The sequence below is a fragment of the Mastomys coucha genome, unplaced genomic scaffold (genome assembly GCF_008632895.1).
Source record: "Mastomys coucha isolate ucsf_1 unplaced genomic scaffold, UCSF_Mcou_1 pScaffold23, whole genome shotgun sequence".
Lineage (NCBI taxonomy): Eukaryota > Metazoa > Chordata > Mammalia > Rodentia > Muridae > Mastomys > Mastomys coucha.
The window spans coordinates 108,727,421-108,737,605 of NW_022196906.1; the positions used below are offsets into that span (position 1 = coordinate 108,727,421).

A 10,185-nucleotide genomic window follows, 5' to 3' on the forward strand; every position below is an offset into this window, starting at 1 on the left:
TGAGGACAACTTGTGGGGAGTGGATTCTGTCTTTCCACCATGTGGGTCCCAGAATGAAAGTCACCAGGCTTAGCAGCAGGTACCTTTACCCCCTGAGCTGTTATGCCAGTTCCAAAGGCAGTTAAACACAGGTTTTAAGGATGAGTGTGAAAAGAAAGAAAGAGACACGTGGAAGAAGTTAAGATCAGAGAGGAGCATAGGGGCCTCTGAGAGACTTCCCTTTTTTGAGACTGGGTTTCTTTTTTTTTTTTTCTTTTTTTTGATTTATTTATTACTATAAATAAGCACACTGTAGCTGTCTTCAGATGCACCAGAAGAGGGCGTCAGATCTCATTATGGGTGGTTGTGAGCCACCATGTGGTTGCTGGGATTTGAACTCAGGACCTTGGAAGAGCAGTCGGCGCTCTTACCCACTGAGCCATCTCACCAGCCCGAGACTTCCCTTTTTCAATCATTATTGTTTTTTGAGATAGGGTCTCATGTAACGCAGGCTGGCCTCAGATTCAGTGAGAGTAATCAAAGCATGCTGGAAACATCTATGAATCTCCTACTCTAATTCATAGTTACACATAGTTCAAGAAAACATTCAGAAACTGAGCATGGGACTTAAGCCTGTAGTCTCAACACTTGGGAGGCTGAGGCAGGAGGATGACAGCCAGTTTAAGGCTTGCCTGGGTTACAGAGTAAGGCCTTGTCCTTAAAAAAACAAACAAACAAAAAAACAAAAACAAAAAACCAGATTTACAGGATGGCTTTAAGGGATAAATTCTTTTTTTTTTTTCTTTTTTGGTTTTTCGAGACAGGGTTTCTCTGTGTAGTTCTGGTTGTCCTGGAACTCCTTCTGTAGACCAGGCTGGCCTCGAATTCAGAATCTGCCTGCCTCTGCCTCCCAAGTGCTGGGATTAAAGGCGTGTGCCACCACCACCCAGCCAGGGATAAATTCTTAACCAGTGCACAGAAGAACTTCAGGAGACAGAAGCGAAGGCAAGGGAAGAGTGTGAGGAGCTGGAGACAGGCGTCTGTGATCTCAGTGTGGCCCAGTTCCATGGCGTTCACACAGACATCAGGAACGGCTCTAAACTTCTTTTTAAAATTAAATTATTTATATTATATTTGAAACAAATGAGCACGTGTGTCCATGCACACATACACACATATACCACAGTACACAAGAGAGCGGAGGACAGCACGTGGGAGTTTGTTCTCTTTCTGTGGTGTGGGTTGGTCCCTGGGATTGAACTCAGCACCTCAGGCTTGGCTGCAAGTGCCTTTTCCATCTGGGCCATCTCACCATCCTCACCGCCTCCTTTTTTGGTTCTCATATAGAGTAAGCTGGGGAGGCAGTCTGTGCCAGCTGGCACGGACCTTGAAGCTTGTGTGAGAACGTCATATGTGCTAGCACACTTTAGTTTGCTTGGCTCCTGAGCCTTTGTGGTATTCTGTTGCTTTGATGCAGGGTCTCACTGTAGCTCAGGGTGACCTTGAGTATGGATTCAGTACTTGAGTATGTTTCCAGTACAGCAATTAGAGACATGCTGGGATTGATCCCGGGGCCTTCTGCAGGCTAGGCAAGGGCTCTACCAACCGCGCCTGGCACTGGCTTCTTATTCATATTGGTTCTAGGGGCTGAGGTGGCTCAGCAGTTACTGTCCTTCTACAGGACTTGAGGTCGGTTTTCAGCGCTGATGTCAGGAAGGTCACAACTGCCTATAACTCAGCTCTCGGAGCCTTCTTGTCTCTGGGAACAGCAGCAGACGTGTAGTGAACACACACACATTTAAAAATTATTTGAAAAATTATTAGCTCTGGCCCTGCTGATCTTCATTATAATATATATATTACTGATCTTCATTATAATATATATACATATATGCATATACATATACATGTATGTATATGCATATATGTATATATATCTGATCGTCCTGTGGTCAGGAGTCATGTCTGCTGTGACTCAGGGCCATCCCAACCCTTTCAGGTGGGCTACCAATGCCCAACTTGCCAGGGCTTTCTTTTGGATTCTGCCTGGAATAACATTAGATTTTGAAAATGTAGTTTAATCTCCAACATTTTAGGACTATATTTCCTATTAAAAAAATAAATGGAGGCTGCTGGTTTTGCCCAGTGATAATTGCTTCATGTATACAAGATTGTGGACTTTATATTCAGCACCCATATGCATACACTCATATGCCTGTGTATATATACATGTACATGTTTATATGTACACATATATGCATACACACACACTGGGGCATATACTAATTTCTAAAGTACTCTGTCTAAATTGAACACATTATCTGAATGTGGTGGCACACACCTTTACTCCCAGAACCTGGGAGACAGAGGCAGAAGCAGAAAGACTTCTGTGAGTTCTAGGTCAGCCAGGGATGCATAGCAAGTCCCTGTCTCAAAACAAACAAACAAACAAAACAAAACCCAAAAAACAAATGAAACATAGTAAACACATCAGTTGCATTGTGGGTACTGTAATAGTTCCAGAGGTAACTGGCTGTACCAGACTCAGAAATGTTTGTTCTGAGCTTCTATCATGCACTGGAGGTGTTGGGAACTCCATGTTCCTCTCTAGGAGCTGGTAGTCTGCTCTGAGGCTGTGCGCTCAAATCCTTTGGGGACACTCAGAGCACCCTAAAATGTGTTTACTTATGCTTTAAAATATATAATGAAGATAGGAGAGTTGGATCGGTGGCTAAGGGCAGTTGCTGTTTTTACAGAGGCCTCAGATTCGGTTCCCAGCACCCATAGCAGGCACTTTATAACTCCAGTACCAGGGGGTTTGACACCAAGGGCTGCATATGTAGATCCTGTGTTAAAGAAAGAAAGAAAGAAAGAGAGAAAGGAAGAAAGCAAGCAAGCCAAGGATTGTAATGCATGCCATTCCTCTTTCTACCTATTCAGACATTGTATGCACATGATGCACATACATACATTTAGGTACACACGCATATACATTGATCAATCAATGTTTTAAAAAGTATTTATTGGCTGGGTAGTGGTGGCGAATGCCTTTAGTCTTGGGAGGCAGAGGCAGGCAGATTTCTGAGTTTGAGGCCAGCCTGGTCTACAGAGTGAGCTCCAGGACAGCCAAGGCTACACAGAGAAACCCTATCTCAAAAAGCAAAGCAAAACAAAACAAAACCAAACAAAAATATTTATTGAGCACCTATTTTGTATTATCCACTCCCTGCAAGGATCTGGAGCTGTCTTCTCTCACTTGTTTGTTCTTGTTTTGTTTTTGAGACACTCTCAAGTAGCCAAGGCTAGCCTCAGACAATACATGTCTGAGGATGACCTTGAGCTGCTGGCCCTCCTGGCCCCCGCCTCCCAGGTGCTGGGATTGCAGACTTGCAGGGCCACTCTTAGTTTTTGCCAGAGATGGTGTTGGAGATGGGATTTCGGGCTTTGTATATACCAGGCAAGCCCTGAACCACCCGAGCTGCTTCAGTCCCCCTCCCCACCCCCTTTAACATTTGTTACCCAAGTGTGTATTTGAGGAAGCTTACGCCACAAGGATTGCTTCAGTTTTCCTGGGTTGGTGGGATTGCAAGTGATTTTCATTTTCTTTTCTGTTAAGTGTTGCTAAGGATGTTTGTAAGCATCTTGCATATTTCTGTGAATGAGTGAAATTGTCCAGAGCTGGCCGTTTGATCCCTTGCGTAATAGACCCTCTGCCATGCCTGGCAGCCTAGAGTGGAGAACGGTCAGCTGAGAGCTCTTCTGGGGCAGCTGGCTGTCCTGTCCTTGAGGCAGCCCGGAAACCACTTTACAGTTACTCTGAAAACATTCTAAGAGCTCCAGGGACCACTCCAACTAGCCCCTGCGTTAGGAGGCCACGGTGTGAGTGACTTTTCCAGACAGTCTGGCCTGGTCTTGGAAGACTTCGATTTAAAAATTAAATGAAAATTTGAATTTTACTTCTTTTCCTTCCTCCCTTCTTTCCTTCCTTCCTTCATTTGTTCCTTTCTTGTATATGTTTGGCACAGACTTTCCATGGTGTGTGTGTGTGTGTGTGTGTGTGTGTGTGTAGGTGACAGGACATTTTGTGCAGGTCAGTTCTGTCTGGCACTACTGTGTACACTTCTGACCTACTGTGTGGTCTTGAATCTAACTCCTCCACGGCCTGTGTGGAGGTCCAAGGACAGTTTGCAGAGCTCAGTTCTATCCTACTGTGTGGGTCTCTGGATCCAACTTAGTTGTCACTCTTGGCACAGGATCTTCGCCTGATGAACAATCTTGCGAGCTTCAGAGATCACTTCATGACAATCCCCACGGATCTTTACTGGACTCTATTGTTGATCACATCCAGGCCAGTGGAGAAGGCACGCCCCTGGTGTATGCATGCCATTCCTCTTCCTACCAATTTCTCCTAATCTCAGGAGAAAGTTCGTGATTGGTGATTGGCGCGGTTTGAGGCGGGCTTAAGGCCTGTGATTGGTGGAACTGGAACCTGTGCCCCATGCCCGGTACAGTACTTCGCTTGAATTCCACATCCCTTCGATTCCTGTTCTCACCATCTAGGAGACCCTCACTCATGCTGCCACCTGAGTCCCCGGACCTCTCCTGACCTACTTGTGGTCTTAGTGTGTGGGGTGGGCTAAGCTCAGGACACAAAGAGATGTGGGCGTGGCCGTTAGCTGAGGCTGTGGCCGCCTTAGTACTACTGTTCATGAAATGACTAGGAACAGAGGCGAGTGGAAGCAGAAGGGACACAGTGACTAAGGACTGTGGGACATGTAGCGAAGGTGAGAGACCGCAGGCCCGCATCTCTGAGGAGAGTTCAAGGGAACTGCCTGGCCGTAAGAGCTGGGGGTCCTGACACCTAAGACTTGAAAGCACTAGCCAGGAATCACTGCCTGCTGAAGGCAGGGCTGTGGAGGGTGAGGCCCAGAGCTGTAAGCCTGTGACCTGAGCAGCCGAAGTTTTAAGTCTCTGGCTATTGGAGCGTGGAGCCAAAAGTGGTACATGTCAGGATCCAGCACTGCGTGTGTATTGGTCCATCCCTCAAGCTTCCTCGGCTTGTTAGTCTCAGAACCATAGATAGCAAGGAAGCTGCTCTTTCCTCACTGTGATTTCAATCTGCACAGAACTAAGAGCCCAACGCAACCACCCGGTTGGCGATGTTGCCACTATGTGTGTGAGGCTGATGAGTGCTTTTGGATAGGTTGGCATCTGTCCATCTTCCCCGATGTTCTGTGTGTGGTTGTATGGGTGGGTATACTATATTTGAATAAACCAAATAGATATATAATTTATATGGTATAGGTTGGATTAGAGAGACCATCCCAAGTTTTGAACCACTTGGGTAGTGTTGTTATGAATATTCTTGTGCATGAACATGTATTTCTTTAAAAAAAATTTAAAGTTGTGTTTATTATTTATGTATTTTTAATCTCTCTGTAAGTGTGTGTATGCGTGAGTGTGTATGTATGAGTGTGTGTGTATGTGCATTCATGTGTATGTATACATGTATGTGTGTGTGTATTTGCATGAGTGGAGTGTATATATCTATCTATGTGTGTGAGTGTGGGTGCATGTGTGCACGTGTGTATGCATGAACACCATGGCTTTGTGTGGAGGTCAAAGGTCAACTTGCTGGACTTGGTTCTTTCTTTCATGAGGTCATCAGATGTGGTGGCAAATGCCATAGCCACTGATCTGTCCTACCAGCTTCGCCACTCCAACTCCCCAGCACCCCCCACCTGTGAGACGAGATCTCGTGTATCTCAGGCTGGCCTCAAACTGGCTATGTAGCCAAGGATGGCCTTCAGCTTCTGACCCTACTGCCTCTCCCTCCCAGGTGCTGGGATCACACTTCGACACTCAGTTTATTCGTGCTGAGGATCAAACAGAGCTTCTTGCGTGATACGCAAGCATTGCTCTCTTAAAGGACAATTTCCCACCGTGCCTCTCTTGCTTTCCCGTGGCTACTGCTTTTCTTGGTTCCTCACTGCAGCCCGGCAGTGTTTGGAGGTCTTTCTGTCACTTTATTCTCAGGCATGTCAGACCTGCCTCTGTCTCTGCAGAACTCTTGTGACGACATTGAGGACACACCCAGATAATCCAGAACAATCCTTCCATCTCAAGATCCTTGATCATGTGTGCTGTTGACTAGCGTTCCCACCATAGAAAGCAAACTGGATAGTTTCCTTGGATCAGGATTTGGGCATCTTGTGGGTAGAGACAATACTTAACCTCTTACAGGACTATAGTTACTAAACTGGCTTAAAAAAATCTGTGTGTGCATGTGCTATGTGTGCATGTGCTGTGTGTGCATGTGTGTGTGTACATGTGCTATGTGTGCATGTGCTGTGTGTGCATGTGCTATGTGTGCATGTGCTGTGTGTGCATGTGTGTGTGCATGTGCTGTGTGTGCATGTGCTATGTGTGCATGTGCTGTGTGTGCATGTGTGTGTGTGCTGTGCTGTGTGTGCATGTGCTATGTGTGCATGTGTGTGTGTGCTGTGCTGTGTGTGCATGTGTGTGTGCATGTGTTATGTGTGCATGTGCTGTGTGTGCATGTGTGTGCGCTGTTCCATGTGTGTATGCTGTGTGTGCATGCTGCATGTGTACACGTATGTGCATGTGTGTGCTAAGTTCTGCATGTGTATTCTGTGTGTGGGCATGTGTGTATGCTGCGTGTGTGCATGTGTGTGTGCTGTGTGTGTGTGTGCTGTGTATGCATGTGTGTGTGTATGCATGTGTGTGTGCTGTGCTGTGTGTGTGTGTGTGCTGTGCTGTGTGTGTGTGTGCTGTGCTGTGTGTGTGTGCTGTGCTGTATGTGTGTGTGTGCTGTGCTGTGTGTGTGTGCTGTGCTGTGTGTGCATGTATGTGTGCTGTGATGTATGTGTGTTGGTCAGAGGACAACCTCCAGTGTTGGTCTTTGTCTTCCATCTTGCTCGAGACAGGTTCTGCTGTTCGCTGCTGGTACCCAGGCTGGCTGGCTGGTACCCCAGGCTGGCTGGCTGGCACTGTTCCAGGAATTCTGCCTCAACCTCCCATCTCCTGTAGGAGTGCTAAGACTGTATATGTGAGTCCATGGATCTAAACTCAGACCCTCCTGGTTGCATGTTAAACCCTTTATATACAGAGCCGTCTCCTCAGCCCTGCTTCCATTTGTGAGGCACGCAATGGGTGGCTGGCTGTGGCCCTGTTGGTGTTTCCACACAACCTGTTTATGGACAGCTGTCTGAGGACTCTGGGAAGAGACAAGGATTTCGGCCTCTGTGCCCTGAGTGAAGGGTTGGAATTATTGTCCTGGAAACTCTGAGGCCTTTTGCAGTCCTCCCTGGCTCCTGCTGATGCGATTTGGGGCCAAGCCAAGACAGAATTGAAGAGAAAACAGTCCAGAATTTGATTTTCGACAACCCAGACTGGGTTGAATGTGGTCACAGCCCCAAAGAAAGTGCTTGATTTGTGCCTCATACCATGATATCAATAACAGCGATAAAATTAGGAAACATTATATGTGGCTTTCTGTTGTAACTCCATTATGTGAAGGTCAGATAAGTCCTTTGGGCCATGAGTAACTTTCTCTTCTGGCCTTGCAGTTTTAAGGGGACTATTTATGCTGTTGTGCGGTTTGGTCCTTTTCTATAAATATATTGATGAAAGTGTAAAAGGGTGTGGGCTTGGGATATAACTCATTTGGCAGAGCATTTGCCTTGAATGCCCCAAGATTATCCTCAGCACCGGACACGTGGGGGCACAGTGGTGTCTGGTGGCGCTCATCTGTAATCCCAGTACTTTGGAGGTGGAGGCAGGAGGATCAAAAGTTTAAGGTTGTCTTCAGTTAGCTTGAGACCAGCCTAGACTACAGGAGAGCCAGTCTCAAGAAGAGAACAAAGAAAGAGGGCCTGAGGACATGTCTCTCTGAGCAGAGTGACCAGTAATAGAGACATGAGTTCAAAGCCCCAGCACCCATGTAAAAGCCTGGCATTGGCACCGTGTCACCCCTGCATCAGGGAGGGGGAGCTAAGAGGATTCACTCTGTCTGGAATGATAAGAAGCTCCAGGTTGTGTGAGACTCTGTCTCAAAAAGTAAAGGCGGAGGGGCGGCGAGATGGGTTACTTTGACAAAGGCTCTTGCTGCACAAGATTGGTGACGTCCCAGAGGCCACAGGAATGTGGAGGGAGGCAGCTGACCCCTGACAGTCATCCTTTCACCTGCATGCCTGTGGTATCCCCAACACCAACACCAACAACATATTAAAGACATGGAAAATAGACGAAGACATTGTACCTTGACCCCGGCACATGCACAGGTAAGCACACCTACACACTTGCACACACGTGCATTCACTTTACACACAAAGTTGAAGGGCAACCTGTGTTAGTCTCTGGCTTCTTGTCATGGGGATGCTCTAAATGCAAGATCTGTAGGGAGCCTTTTGGAAACTGAGTGAGTTTTGGGGCCCCGCTGGCCTGTGCTTGGGAAGGTAGAGTGCATGATGGGACATAGGTGACTTTCAGTTTGTCTTCGTTGTCAGTCTGTCAAGGCTTTGGCCAGCTGTCAGCAGTCCGTGAAACCCCTGGAGACAACCTGGGCAGAGTCAAGGAACCCTTAAAAGTGCAGTGTAAGCAGGTGGCATTATCCTTCAGGTCTCCTCTTTACAGGTAATGTGGCTTGGCAGCATGTTTACACTCCAAATATTTATTGAGCACATTTTGTGTGCCTGCCAAGTGCCGCATGAGTGGCCAGAGGTACAGTTAGGTCCTGCCTTAGGGACCTGACCGTCCCTGCTAAGAGAGGGCATTTGTTTGTATGGAGCCCGAGAGGAAAGAATGTAGGCAGTTTGATCTCCCTGGCAACAGTGCAACCTCTATCATTGTGAGTGACGGGGAGGCTGTGTTCCTAAGAAAACTTTACTTGGCAAACAGGCAGCAGGTTGCACTTAGCCTTCAGGGTGCGGCTTGACCACTACCGGTCTCCATGGCACTTAGACCCCTTGTCTCTCGTGCCAATTTTCTAGGCAGCTGAGTGTGGTGTCTCTGAACTTCTCATGTGACCCTTAGCTTTCCTGTACCTCTGTTTCCCTTGTTTATCTCTTCAGAATTTGTATTATTGCTGTGTGTGGGTATGCTCGTGCTGTGGCACGTGTGTGGAGGTCACAAGTTAGTTCTAGGGGGCGGGTTCTCCTCTTCTACCTTCATATGGGTTCTGGGGCTTTCAAGTCCTTTACCCACCCTGCTCCCCTCCCCCACGGAGATGGCCTCTAACTCGCTATGCCCTGAGTGTGACCTTGAATTATTTTCCTCACTTCCAAAGTGCTGGGATTCTTCGCAGTCATTAGTAAAAGTAGCTTTTATTTTATTTTATTTTTTTATATACCTCAGGATGGGCTGGAACTCATTCTGTAGGTCAGGCTGGCCTTGAACTCATAGAGACCTGCCTGCTTCTGCCTCCTAAGTGCTGGGACTATAGGTGTGCAGTACCACTGCCTGGCATATTTTTACCTTTTATGTGTCTGACGGTTTTGTCTGAGTGTGTGTATGTGTACTGTGTGCATTCCTGGTGCCTACAGGTCAGAAGAAGGTGTCTGATCTGGAAGGATGATTGGGTACTGGGAATGGGATCCAGGACCTCCGCAAGAGCAGCCAGTGCTCTTAACCTCTAGGCCATCTCTCTAGCCCTGTCCCCCGCCCCCACCTCAGAGAAAGTCTCACTCAGTAGATAGTAGATGGCAGGCTGTTTTTGTCAGCCTGACACAAATTTAGACGTTCCAGGGACTCTCAAAGGAGGCACCGCTGCCATTGGATTGGCTTGTGACTATTTTGATGGGACATTTTCTTCTTTGGTGATTGATGTGAGAGGACCCAGCACACAGTGGGTGGTGCCACCCATGGGTGGGTGGCTTTGGGCTGTATAAGAAAACAGAATGAATAAGCCATGCAGAACAAGTCAGTAAGCAGGGTTCCTCTGGGGTCTCCGCTTCAGTTCCTGCCTCCAGGTTCCTGTCTCAAGTTAAGCCTTGGCTCCCCTCGAGAATGGACTGTGACCCATAAGCCAAGTTAGCCCTTTTCTCCCGGGTCACTTTTATTCAGCGTTTTATCACGACAACAGACTCTACATGGGTAGCGCAAGCTTTCTGTCCTTGAACTTGTGGCTACCTTTGTCTCCCCAGGTGTATGCTAACACAGTTGGATTAGTAGAGGTTCTAATTTCCC

At 47.3% G+C, this 10,185-nt stretch overlaps 1 protein-coding gene across 2 annotated transcripts in view; it reads left to right on the forward strand.

The window, feature by feature from the left end:
• Nucleotides 1–10,185, forward strand: part of Osbpl10 (oxysterol binding protein like 10) — a 260,513-nt gene that overhangs the window by 3,138 nt on the left and 247,190 nt on the right. The gene's annotated exons all lie outside the window — the stretch shown is intronic.